Here is a 12,653-nt window from a genome sequence, read left to right as displayed (position 1 = left end):
ATTTTTCGGTAGTTTTCGGATACGAATATTATATTAAATATTAAAATTTTACCAAAATTGGAAAATACAAAGGTTCACAAGCACGAAATGGCAATACCGCTCAACAATATTTGTATATTTGTCGCTAGCATTTGTCATCAAGTGGCAAATCAGATATTTGGTCATTTCCATAATTTTTATTTGGCTTATGTAGCAGCATTGCGTTCATACGATTTGGCCACCAGGGTTGTTTTTCATTTGCCACAAGAAGGCAAATATTTGGCTTTTCTGATAAATGACAAATGTAATTTAGCGTTCACATGATTTGTCTATGAATTTGACAAATTTTTAGCCAAATGTACAAATCGTGTGATCCCAGCTTTAGTGTTAAAATTAACCCGACTTTTCTTTCTTATAGATTTTGAAAATTCAGAATTTTTCCTGCGCTTTGTATCCACCTTTTTATAAAACAACAAAAAATATATGCAGATGTTTTTGATTCACTTGAATAGGCATAGAGGCCTTAAATCCAGGAAGGAATAAAGTTATGTATTAATGGCATTTGTATTCAAGCCTCTCTTGGCTATTTAAATATGATTTTGGAAGAATTCAAGGTCATCCAATATCATGCAACTTTTGTTGTCAAAAAAGGGTTGTACACATATCCTAATACAAATGAGCAAATCTCACGAGTTGTTTTTTTTTTTTAGTGTCACTCCCTTCTCTCGTTAGAAAAAAAAACCTAAACCCTAAAGAAATAGGTTCTATAAAACAAATAAAACAAGTATTTGAACAGTTTTAGCCTTAAAACCTTTATTTAGGCGAAAAAGTGCCGAAATTACTAGTTTTTTTTTTTTTAACTTGATAGGGAGCTTACGGGGTTTGCTTGCAGACAAATGAATGCTGAAAATAAGCAGTGAATTGAAGAACCAAAAGTGGAAAATTGCAACACACGGCGATGAATTCGCTCTGATGTCCATCAAAATATTTTTACCTCCATTCCAAACCGAATTTATAAAACAACTGCTAATAGTGGAAATTGCATAAATTAAAAATAATTTTGAACTGTTAAAATTTAAATAAAATTTTAGTTATTTAAACTACTGACCTTATCATTTTGCCAGAATGCATTATGCACTTATTTACATAAACAAATTTCTTTTGCAAATATAACGGCACAATTTCACGACCCAAACCGGGGATTTTTCTCCCATTTGGAAGTACAATTTTTTTAAAAATATTTTGTCGCATGCTATGTGTAAATATACAAAGGTCGTGTGCATCTGTAATTTTTTTTATAAATAGCTGTCATTAGTTATCTATATAGCGAAATTGCTATCACTTCTACCATTTATAAATTATTGTTAATTTTTCCACAATAGTTTTCATTAAAAAAACAGGGCCTCAAGCTCAATAAAATTGTTGCAAATATTTTATATTTTTTATTTTTGCCACTCCGAGCTGGGTTTTGGAACTCACTCACCATGAAAATTTTCATCGTTAGATCTAATCTTAAAATTTTTTGATGAGCTGTGGGAATATCTTAGAGAGAGCAGCAGGGGGTCCACCGAAACCAGTAAAGATTTGAAACGGGGTCTACGAGAAAACCAAGCTTGGGAACCACTGATCTAGTTAAATTAAGAACAAAAAAATACCTATTTTATGTACATTTATGTACAAAGTGTTATCTCCTTTGCATGTTCAGTACTAATTTACAAAGCCCATGCTTAAATTTAAAATTTATTTTCATATCCAATTTTTTCATTGCCCTTTTCAATGCTTATTTTTAAGATTACATATTCGTATGTTTTTCTTATCAATTTTATTTGTAATTTCTACATACTTGGTACTTGCCAATTCGAAGTGTTTTGGTTTTTCTTTGATTATTTTTTTTTTTGGTTTTTAATTTAAGGTTATGTTTCATTATTACTAACTCTAGGCTCAACTGCTAAAATGTTATAAAAATAATTTAAAAACCCACACATTCACACCGTATTTGTAAACGTCTAACCGACACGCATTTCATTACACTTTTAACTACATAGTACTATTACTAAGGTTATATTTTTTTTTTACATACATTTACAAGTTTATCGTCGTTAGGATTCACATTTCTATAGCATTTCGGATGTCTCATGAACGTGCGTTCGTAAATACATACATAGTTTATATACATATATCCATACATAGTATTCCTGCTTTTAGGTATACCGTTTTTCTCTAATACAGTCGCATGCTAAACGCCAGTTGCTATACAAGCATATAAATACTTTTTGCAACAAATATGTGCCGTTGCTTTCAAAGTGCCGTTTTGTATTGAAAGTGCCATAAATAATTTCAAAAAAAAAATGGCTCATAAGTACATACATATGTACATTAGAGTGGTTCAAAAAAATTAAGTCGGAGTTTTAATGCCGGCACACCCTAGGATTGATCCATATCGAAAAAAATATACCCCTATTTTTTTATTTTGAAATCAAAAAATATTTAGGGAGTGCTCGAAGCGTTCAAAGTTCTATATGGAGAAAAAACAATTTTTGGTAGAAATGGTATAAAACTCTTGAAAATCAATATTTTTTGACCGGAAAACTATGGTTCTCTTCAGGAGACTAATATCCAATTGTTTATTTAACCATTCTTTATGCTTAAAGATTTTTTATTGGCCACCCCCATTGCATTTTCTAAGGGCTTTGGAGGACCTATAAAATATAGTTACCATGAAAAAATTGTTAAAGAAACAATTGCANAACTATGGTTCTCTTCAGGAGACTAATATCCAATTGTTTATTTAACCATTCTTTATGCTTAAAGATTTTTTATTGGCCACCCCCATTGCATTTTCTAAGGGCTTTGGAGGACCTATAAAATATAGTTACCATGAAAAAATTGTTAAAGAAACAATTGCACTGAAGATAAATAAAGTTTTCCGATCGAAAAATATTGATTTTCAAGAATTCTACACTATTTCTATGAAAAGATGTTTTTTCTCCATATAAAATATATGGAAAACTTTGAGCGCTTTGAGCACTACCTAAATTATTTTTTATTTCAAAATAAAAAAATATGGGTATAATTTTTTTCGCTATATAACAATCCTAGGGGGTGGCGGCATTAAAAATCCGACCTTATTTTTTTTAACATACATTTTTGGACCACTTTAATGTACATATCCACTCTACCAGGTTGTCCGTTAAGGAAGTGTAACACAAAAAAAAAAAATTTACTAATAGAACGAACTAAAATTTAACTAAAATGTATTGTCAAAAAAGAAAAATAACAAAGAACTTGGAATGAAATCTAAGTTTTTGTTTGTTTTAATTTTTTTTTATGCACAGCCGTTAGTTGCCAAGTTTCTGTTACTGTGCTACACTATTTCTAAATAGCTGGCCTTTGTTGTAGTGTTGCAGTTGTATTATTTATATTTTTAATTGTTGTATGCATGCGATTTTGCTCTTAGTTTAGCGTACAATTTTTAAGTTTTGAAGCGCAAATGCAGCACACAGTACAGCTGTTTAAATTTTGCTATGCTTGTAATTATGTATTTGTATTTTTTTTAACTACATTCATTTTTCATGTTTTTACATGCCTTGGTTGAGTAAACGTACATATAGTATATGTATGTATTTTAAAGCATATTTACATGTTTTTTTAAGTTTTTTTAGTTTTATTTTTGAACATTTGGAACACATTTTCTTATATAAAAACATAGACAATAAAATAAACGATTTAACTAAAATAAAAAATTTGCTATAAAATGCCAACGTTCTTACAATACTCATATACCATTTATGTGCACTTAGCACTTTCTACCTGCTAAATACTAAATGTTGGTCTTTGTATGTAATTTTAAACTATTAAACTACCGATAATATAAGTTGAGCGTCAAAAGTATGAATAACGTTTCTTTATTTATAATTTCCATACCAAATTTTTTTTTTATTTTTTTTTTGGTGGTACACCCTTATATACATACAGTCTGCGTCATAAAAATGTAAAAATTTTAAAGTGTTGACAATTTTATATACCAATATTTTCAATGCCATATTTTTAGATTTTTTTTTTTTATAAAATATAGTTCATTCAACATAGAAAACCAGCAGAATAAATTTTTTCTATTTCATATATATAGAAATCGGGAAAATTCAAGAAATACTAAAAAAATGTCAAACAAATTTTCAACGTCCCAATTCGATGTCTTAGACAAATTTTGTGCTGTTTTGTAGCCCATTAAATTTTTGTATAGTAAGTTTCAAGTCTCTAAAAATTAGCGGAGATTTTTGAGACTTTTTTTGTGAATTGTAAGAAAATGCGAAACACCACTGACAAAAAACCAAATCTCAAAAATCAACGGAAAATTTGATGGGCTACAAAAGAAATCGAATTGAAAAGTTGAAAAATTTTCTGAAATTTTTTTAGTGTTTCTTGAATTTTTCTGAGTTCTATAAGAAATTGAAAAAATTGAAAAAAATCCTCAAAACGTCAGGGTATTCATATTTTTGACGCTGACTGTATGCGCATACACTAGGGTACATCACAAAAAAAAAAATGTGGCGGATGCTCCACCGAAATTATAAAATTTTAGAATACCTCTAAAAATCTCACGCCGCAAAAGTATAGGCACAGAGAAATTTGCACAATGTATGTTAAGTTTTTTTATTTTAATTTATTATCGCAAATTGTTTATAAAAATACAGTTCATACATACTACCGCAGAAAACATAAGAACAAAATTTCGAAACTGCGTATAATTTATGAAAAAAAAAAGTTCAACCATACTTTCCATGGATGTGCAAAAATTTAAAGAAAATTTATGGAATTTTTTAGAATTTTGCACCAAGCTTAGAAATTATATTTCTATGTTTTTTGTTGTAATATGAACTCTATTAAAAAAAAAAATTAGCGAACATAAATTAAAATAAAAAAGCGCATACATGTACATATGTACATTGTGAAAAATTCACTGTGCCTAGACTCTTGTGGTGACTGTATAAGAATACCAAATTTTTCTGTGAAGACCAAGAAATTAATTTAAATAGGCACCTACACAGATTACATTTTTGAGGCAACACCCTAACTTTACAAATCATAAACGAAGTGAAAGGATAGTAAGAACATAAATATGTATGCCAGTATGTAAAAAACGTACTAAAAGAAAATTAAAATTACATAGAAATTTTATAATTGAAAAAAAAATTCACTTAAACGGAGCGCCAACTAGACTTAAAATTAAATCGTTGTCCTGGCTATATGACGCAACGCATCCTTGTTAGCCTATTAATTTATCTAAACTTTTTATACTTTCAAATAGTTATAGTATCTAATTTGAGAGTCCACATGCAAAATTACGCTTCGCTTAGCAGGCTTTATTGGCAACTTTTATTATACACATAAGTACATACATAGGTACTAGTCGTCTCCACCACTCCCTCCAACGTTTCCACTCATTGCAACATTTCATACTTGAATGCCCAACGGCTTAAATGCCGCTGTTGACTTCTGCTAGTGCCACCACTGCCGCTGCTACAACTGCCGCTGCCGCTGCCGCTGCCGCTGCCGCTGCCTCTGCTGGCAAATAGTCGCCGTTATAGTTGCGCACGTCGACGATCTCAAATGATACTCTCATCATTGTTGCGCATTAGGCGTATAGTTGTTGTTGTATTGCCGCTACTACCACTAGCGCCACTACTACCACTTGCGCCAGCACTCCCACCGCTACCACTACGATTTCGACCACCACCACCACTACTGCCGCTTGTCAAAGTTGTCACAACAATGCTCTCATCATCATATAAATCAATATCCTCATCTTCATCATCATCATATTCCGAATTTGATGTGGAGAGTAAAGCGGTGGTCACTTGGTTGCGCATACCGCCACCAAGACCACCACCACCACCACCACCACCGCCGATTAGACCACTACTGCCACCAACAACACCACTGCTGCCACCACCCATGCGTCGAATTTGTGCACGTGGCGTTAATTTGGGTAGGAGTGGTTCACGTCCAGTGCCATTGCTACTGCCGCTTGTAGTACGTTCGCGCGTCGTCAAAACGGCGCTGTCCCAATCATCGCCGGTTGGCTCGCACAGGGACTTGGAATGACCGTGCTGATAAGTCTCCTCGGGGATAATGTCTCTGTGGTTGGGTTTGAGTAGATGAAATAATGTGTCGATTGAATTTTGTGGCAACGCGAATTTTGAGTGCAATTGAAAGAAAGATTTTAATAGAATTTTTTACATATTTTATTTTTGAGATCGAATTATTTATGTATGTATGTATGTATGTATGTATGTAAGTGAGTGTAGTTGGTAAAGAAAAGTTTTTCATTAAAAAAAAAATATTGTATGTCGTAGAATGGAAATTGTGATCAGCAAAAGTACCCAATGCATGCGCAAAAAAAAAAATTTAAGCTTCTTGAGAGTTTTTGTTTAAAGTCCAGCTTAGATTTCACAATAAGCAAAGCGACGATAGCACAAGTGAAAATAAAGCGAAATTCTTAAAATATATAATGGCAATATGTACAATAATGATTAAAAAGCAGTTTATACAAATATTTTCCAAATGTATAAATTTATTCAAACAAATCGAAAAATCAGCAAAAAAAAGCGGTGTTCTCGTAAGCATAAGTGAAAGCAGTAAAAATGTGAAATACATATTCATATACATATACATATGTATGTATATGTATTCAAAAATATTTAAAATACAATGTACGTATACACATATATAGATACATACATGATTTTGATATTTTATAGCATCAGACTAAAAGATAGTATATAATTTGTGTAGGCATGTTAGGGTGCTCCGTGTAATATAAACATCAAAATTTTGCATGGCACAGCGCTTTGCCTAGTTCTACGTACAAAATAAAGACTTCCATGAAAATTTCAAAATTTTAAAATTAATAATTTAAAAATTTTAAGCTTTAAACATATTAAAAGCAGAAAAATTTTACATATTTTGCTATAAAAAAAAATAAAAAAAACGCGAGTTGAGGTCATTTATAAAACACTTAAACATATTACAGTCTTCATATAGCATTCGTTTGAATAGTTTTCAATAATAGTTAATTTATCAGATTTAAATTTTTGATAACTCGGTAGCAACCCCTAAAAATTTTTTAAAAATGTTGAAATTTTTTGTGGAAGTCATTATTTTGCGCATAAAAGACAATTACGCGGTGTCCCATACAAGATTTAGATTTTCATATTTTTTTAAGGACCACCCTAATGTATGTGTGCAAAGACATTTGAGCGCAAGAGAAGAACAAATAAGCATAAAAACCTAAAATGAAGTTTAAAAGTAGTTTTCAAAAGCAATAAATTTAAAGTTACACTAATTAAATTGTATAAATTGATAAATAAAAAATATTCACAATCATAATTATTCGATTAATAATTTTTTTTTTGTAATTTACATAAATATATATATTTTTTTCAATACATTATTATGAATTTATTAGTTATTAATAAATAATTTTTCATTATAAATTAAGTTTATAAAATATTTTCGCAGTTGGGAAAATAAATGTTTTAATGCAGGTATGTCAGTTTNGTTAGAATAGACTGACTGACATTTAACAAACGAATTGCTTACGAGCTATGCGTACAAGAGAACAAGAAGGAAAAAGTAACGAAGAGATGGAAAGAATAAACTAGTGATGGAGAGTGTTGCCACATTTCATATATTTCCAACAGTTTGTATAATAAATTTAACTATATATTTATGTATCCAAGTATGTTTTTACGTATGTTTGTTTTTTTATACAAAAAAAGTTAGATTTTAGTTTATTTTATTATGGAATTAATTAGGTTTAGGTTCGGTTAGTGGTTCCGTTAATTAGTAGAACAAGGGGGTTACTTTAGTTCAAAACCTAAACCGAACCACTTTTTATTAAGGTATAAGTAATGTTAGTTTAGAGCAATTTTAATAGACAAATTTCCAAAACTTTTTTCTTCTTTTCTTTTGTTAACAGACTATTTTTTTTTTGATGTTTTTATATTTTTTTCGATTGTTACTGAATAAAAATAACATATATATACATAGTGTTTTTTAACCCTGGTTCAAAGACATAATAAAGCTGCTTTGGCGAACCAATGCAAAGGTTCAAAAACGATTCGAATCGCTGAACCGAAAAATATATCCGCGATTTCTGAGACTTCACTTGAGGACATTTTGTAAATTCGCGTTAGCCGTGTAGCCGCAGTGGCCGAATAGAAATACTTGAGAACTTCATAGATTTCTCATGTTTTGGTTTTTAGGATTTTTTGCGATGTTTTTGGGAATTGTTTTGTATTTCATCGGCTCTCTTCGGGGTGTTTTTTTGGTTAGGGTCTTACAAATTTCTTTTGTAATATTTATCTCTTTTTTTTTGGATTTACCTTAAGCTTGTAGAGTTTTTGGACCTTTTTGGGATTTTTTTTTTTAACTTTTTTTGGGAGCTTCGTTTTTTGTAATTTTTTCTGATTTTTTCTAGACTTTCCGATGCTTTTTCTGAATTTTCCGGATTCTTCGGCATATTTTAGAATAAGCAGGTTTTAGATCCAATAATGGTCCTTAATTATAAATTCTCTTTTTTTTTTGAATGGACAATTATCCCTTTTTTATCTTTTCAGACAGATGTCGTGTGTTTTTTAATCGAATACCTAGTTGCTACAGCTAGGGTTAATACTTTTCATTTAAAAGATTTCGTCTTTTGGACTAACTGGAATGTAACTACTTTGCTAAATTTAATTTAATTTAAAGTTAAAGGTATGTAGAAGTATAGTAAAATTAAATAGCGCTTCACATAAACAACTTATGAAAATTATAGATTAGTAATTTAGTATTTCCTAAAGCTTCCCTTCGGCAGCAGTATTTACTACTAAATATAAAATATGTATGTAATGCGATGAATTAAAATACTTGCGCTTATAACTTACTTCTCTTAACTTAAATTGGAGGAACTTTAAATTTTCATAGCCTGTTCTATGTGTAACTACATACATAGTATGTAAGTGTTTACATGTGCATACTTATGTACGTTAGGGTGCATCACCAGAAAAAGTTACGGGTTTTTTCAACGGATTTATAAAATTTGTTATAATTTAAAAATATTAAGAGCTGGACCGATTTGAAAATACCTGAAAAAATCCCAATATTTTTTAATTTTTTTTAAAACTAATGTTATTTATAAAAAACTAAATTGTTGGAGGTATTTTCAAATAGGTGAAGCTCACGCAAATATAATTATTATTATTTTCCCGAAATATTTTGGCGGCATTCTTAAGATATAATAAATTTTATATTTCCGTTGGAAAAAATAGTACCGATTTTATTTATTTTTTTTTTTTTTTATGGACATGCACCCTAGCGTACATGTATATATGTATTTACATATATGGTCGTGTTTTTTTATATATACGAGTACCTATAAATATGTATGTATGTATGATGCATGTGTGTTGCTGTTTCCATGTTTTGTTACTTTTATGTTGTAATTTTACGCTGCAAATCCTTCCGCAAATTTTATCCTATTGTACCTACATACATACATAAGTATGTATGTAAGCATGCCGAGTTGCAATGAAGTGTTCTTTGGTGCAGTATTTCTTGCTATACATTTTACCTTTGTATATGTAGCTTTTTTTTTTAACAAATATGTAAATCTATTTACATATCGTGATATTAATATAGAAAGGTCCTATCTCACATCGTCGCTGAAATGCAAAAAAACTGTAACTAACTAATTTTTTTGATTGCATAAAACAATGTGGGGACCTATAATTCGATGAAATGCATCATAATTAATCAAAAATTGAATTGTAAATATTTAGTTAGTTGCGGATTTTTGTATGTCAGCGACGATGTGAGATAGGGCCGTTCTCTATTAAGGTATAATATTTGAGTGTCCTGATCTCAAAATGTATATATACATTATTTTTCCTATATGTATGTATTGCCAAAAATATATGCACTTTTTTCGAATATGAGCTGTTTGTTAGACACGTTGGTATTGAAGAGTTATTCTGTAAAAAATGTGTGTTTATAAATATCAGGACGGTTAGCCGCAATTAAGATATATGTCAGAATATTTTATCTAATTTTCGTACTTTTCAATCTACTTTTTTATTAGTAGTCAGAAGTTTTAGAGGTTATATTAGTTTGTTGGTTCGAAAATAATTTTAATTGCATAAATTTTTTCAACAAAACTAGAGCAATCACAACTAGTTAAATACAATTGTTATTAGTTATTTTGTAATTAAATTATAACTCCAACTTTATTTATATTTATGCATTTAAACTTATTGGTTCCATGATAAATAAGTGTAAGGCTACTAATACGTGGGAAATCAGCGAGTGTCACCTTACCAAGGCATTTTCACTTGCCGTACCCTGTTGAATAAACAACGAGAGTTCTTAGGCCCGCCCCTACAAGGTTAGGCGGTCGTTCAGAGTATCATTGAAAGGAAGTTCAAAATCTCATGGATACCTTCAATGAAAATTACTATACAATAAGAAGCTAAGATGGGCTAAAAATTTGTAACTGCTCGGGGAAACCGTGAAATTAATAAGCGAACCCGTTGACAGCAAGTGGGTCAATCGTCCATGGATAAATTTCACTTGACTTATCTGCACTTTCATGACTTAAGAGGAGAGAAAGGTTATTTTCAAAAGGCAATATGAGTTGTGTTCACAGCTATGTATACATATTAAATTCATAAGAAAAAAAAAACTACTTATTCATAATGTGAATGTTATTATTAAGGCTGGAGTCCACATTTTTGACTATTCGAATAATCTGGATATTCGAATATCTGAATAAAAAATAACCGGGTATCCGAATAGGGTCTTGATATTCAGATATCCGAATCTAAAAATTGACAATCAAATAACGATGGCTTGTGTAGTATTAATGAAGTGTTCTATTATTATTTTTGCAGCTCGATAGATTCAGTAATTTTGAGAAAAATATTACGTATCCACTCAAATATTATTTAGAATATCCGGATATCTATATAACAAGATAAACGGATATTAACCGGATGTCTGAATATTCGGATAACAAACTGTACGGATATTAATAGGATATCCTGATTCTATCAGTATACGAGATAAAAATATCAATGGATAACTGGAAATTCGAGTATACAGTTAGTCCCAGCCCTAGCATTTACACGATTGCATATATATATAAATGAGCTTAAAATCATTTGAGATTTTTTTTTTAAATATTCATATAATATATATTAAATTAAATAATTTAAATAGCCTCCCTTAAACGTAAATATTTATGTATAACTACTACATTTTTAAAAGCAAACATGCATTAAATATAGCGATATGCGATTAATCGATTAAATAATTTGTTAATCATTCATAATACTGATTAATCAAAACACGTGATTAATCAGATGCTGACTAATCAGATCCGAAGTAATTACTATTTAATCATAAAAAATTAATTGAAATCTGGTTAGCTTTGCTCATATCTTTTGAGTTTGCCTTCAAAGCAAAAACATTTTTTTGTATAATGTAATATAATATTTTTCTTATTAACAAAGATAGAATGTCAAACGGGCACCTCACTACATTGATCATCAAAATGAAAAATATACATATATGTACATATGCATGCATGCGTATAATTTTTATTTCTATATAAAAAAATGAAATTATTAAAGTTTCTGATTGATCAGGTTACGAATAATCAGTTTTCTGATAAATAAAATTAATTAGATTTTGATTGAAAAAAATCCAATTAGTCAAAAATTATTATTCTTTGATTAATTAATTAATCAGGTTTCGATTAATCAGCTTGTTCGATTAATTGATTAATCGCACATCCCTAATTAAAGAGCTTTTATGAATTCAGTTATAAATATTATTTTCCTTTTACTACAATCAACTTAAGGGTACGTCCACATAGGAAGCGAATACGAAGTGTTCATACAGCAAGCGTTTTCAGAAGCGTTTTGTAGCTGAAAGTAAAGCTTTTTTGGATTTTCAATTTTATTTTTGTTTGTTTTTTTAGCTTCATGGCTCTGTTGCGAACAAAAAAATTAAAGTAATTAAATGAAAATCTATTTTTCGGGAAAGCAATTAAAACAAATTGAACAAATATTTTAACCGCTTTTCATTTGAGGTCAGTTTTGTGTTATCTTTTCGTCGGAGTACATGCAAAAAGCTCGTCTTCGCTTCGTTCAGTGTGAACACCAGCAGCTTCGATTCTCTCCGCTCAGCGCTCTGTATGTACGTACCCTTAGAATTTGATTACAATGAAGGTAACAGAGCTTGCCTTTAAAAATTTTTAAGTGCGTATTTGATGAATTTCGATGCAAAAAAGTAAGATACGTATTTAAAAAGCTTTAAACGTTAAGATTTTAAAAGTCGATTTTACACTGCCTCTGACAATGAAATAATACTGTTAAAATTGTTGGCATGCGTTAAACGATTTGAAAAAAAGTTTAAAAAATATATAATAAGTACATAAGTAGTTAAGCTATTAGAATTAAAATTTATAAATTGTTAACATATTCGTATTAATTGAAATAAACTGTTAAATACCTGCACATGTGTGTATACAAATAATTTACAAAGCCGCTTGTGAATTATTTAATTGATTTGCATACATAAATTATGTACAGCTCCGCGCTCTTTTTGTAATTTTTTTTAATAAAATACTTTAC

At 29.9% G+C, this 12,653-nt stretch overlaps 1 long non-coding RNA gene across 1 annotated transcript in view; it reads left to right on the top strand.

The window, feature by feature from the left end:
* The window catches only part of LOC108357653 (uncharacterized), a 16,017-nt gene extending 6,199 nt beyond the window's left edge, over window positions 1-9,818 (top strand). Inside the window, exons 2-3 of the long non-coding RNA XR_001846665.1 lie at window positions 7,803-7,807; window positions 9,805-9,818. This is a non-coding gene — a long non-coding RNA (uncharacterized LOC108357653). The remainder of the gene's footprint in view (window positions 1-7,802; window positions 7,808-9,804) is intronic.
* The last annotated feature ends 2,835 nt before the right edge of the window (window positions 9,819-12,653 follow it).

Source organism: Rhagoletis zephyria, unplaced genomic scaffold, assembly GCF_001687245.7.
Source record: "Rhagoletis zephyria isolate East Lansing unplaced genomic scaffold, Rhagoletis_zephyria_1.1 Rzeph_scaffold_00178, whole genome shotgun sequence".
In the NCBI taxonomy this organism is placed as follows: Eukaryota; Metazoa; Arthropoda; class Insecta; order Diptera; family Tephritidae; genus Rhagoletis; species Rhagoletis zephyria.
This window is presented reverse-complemented; position numbering and strand designations above follow the sequence as displayed.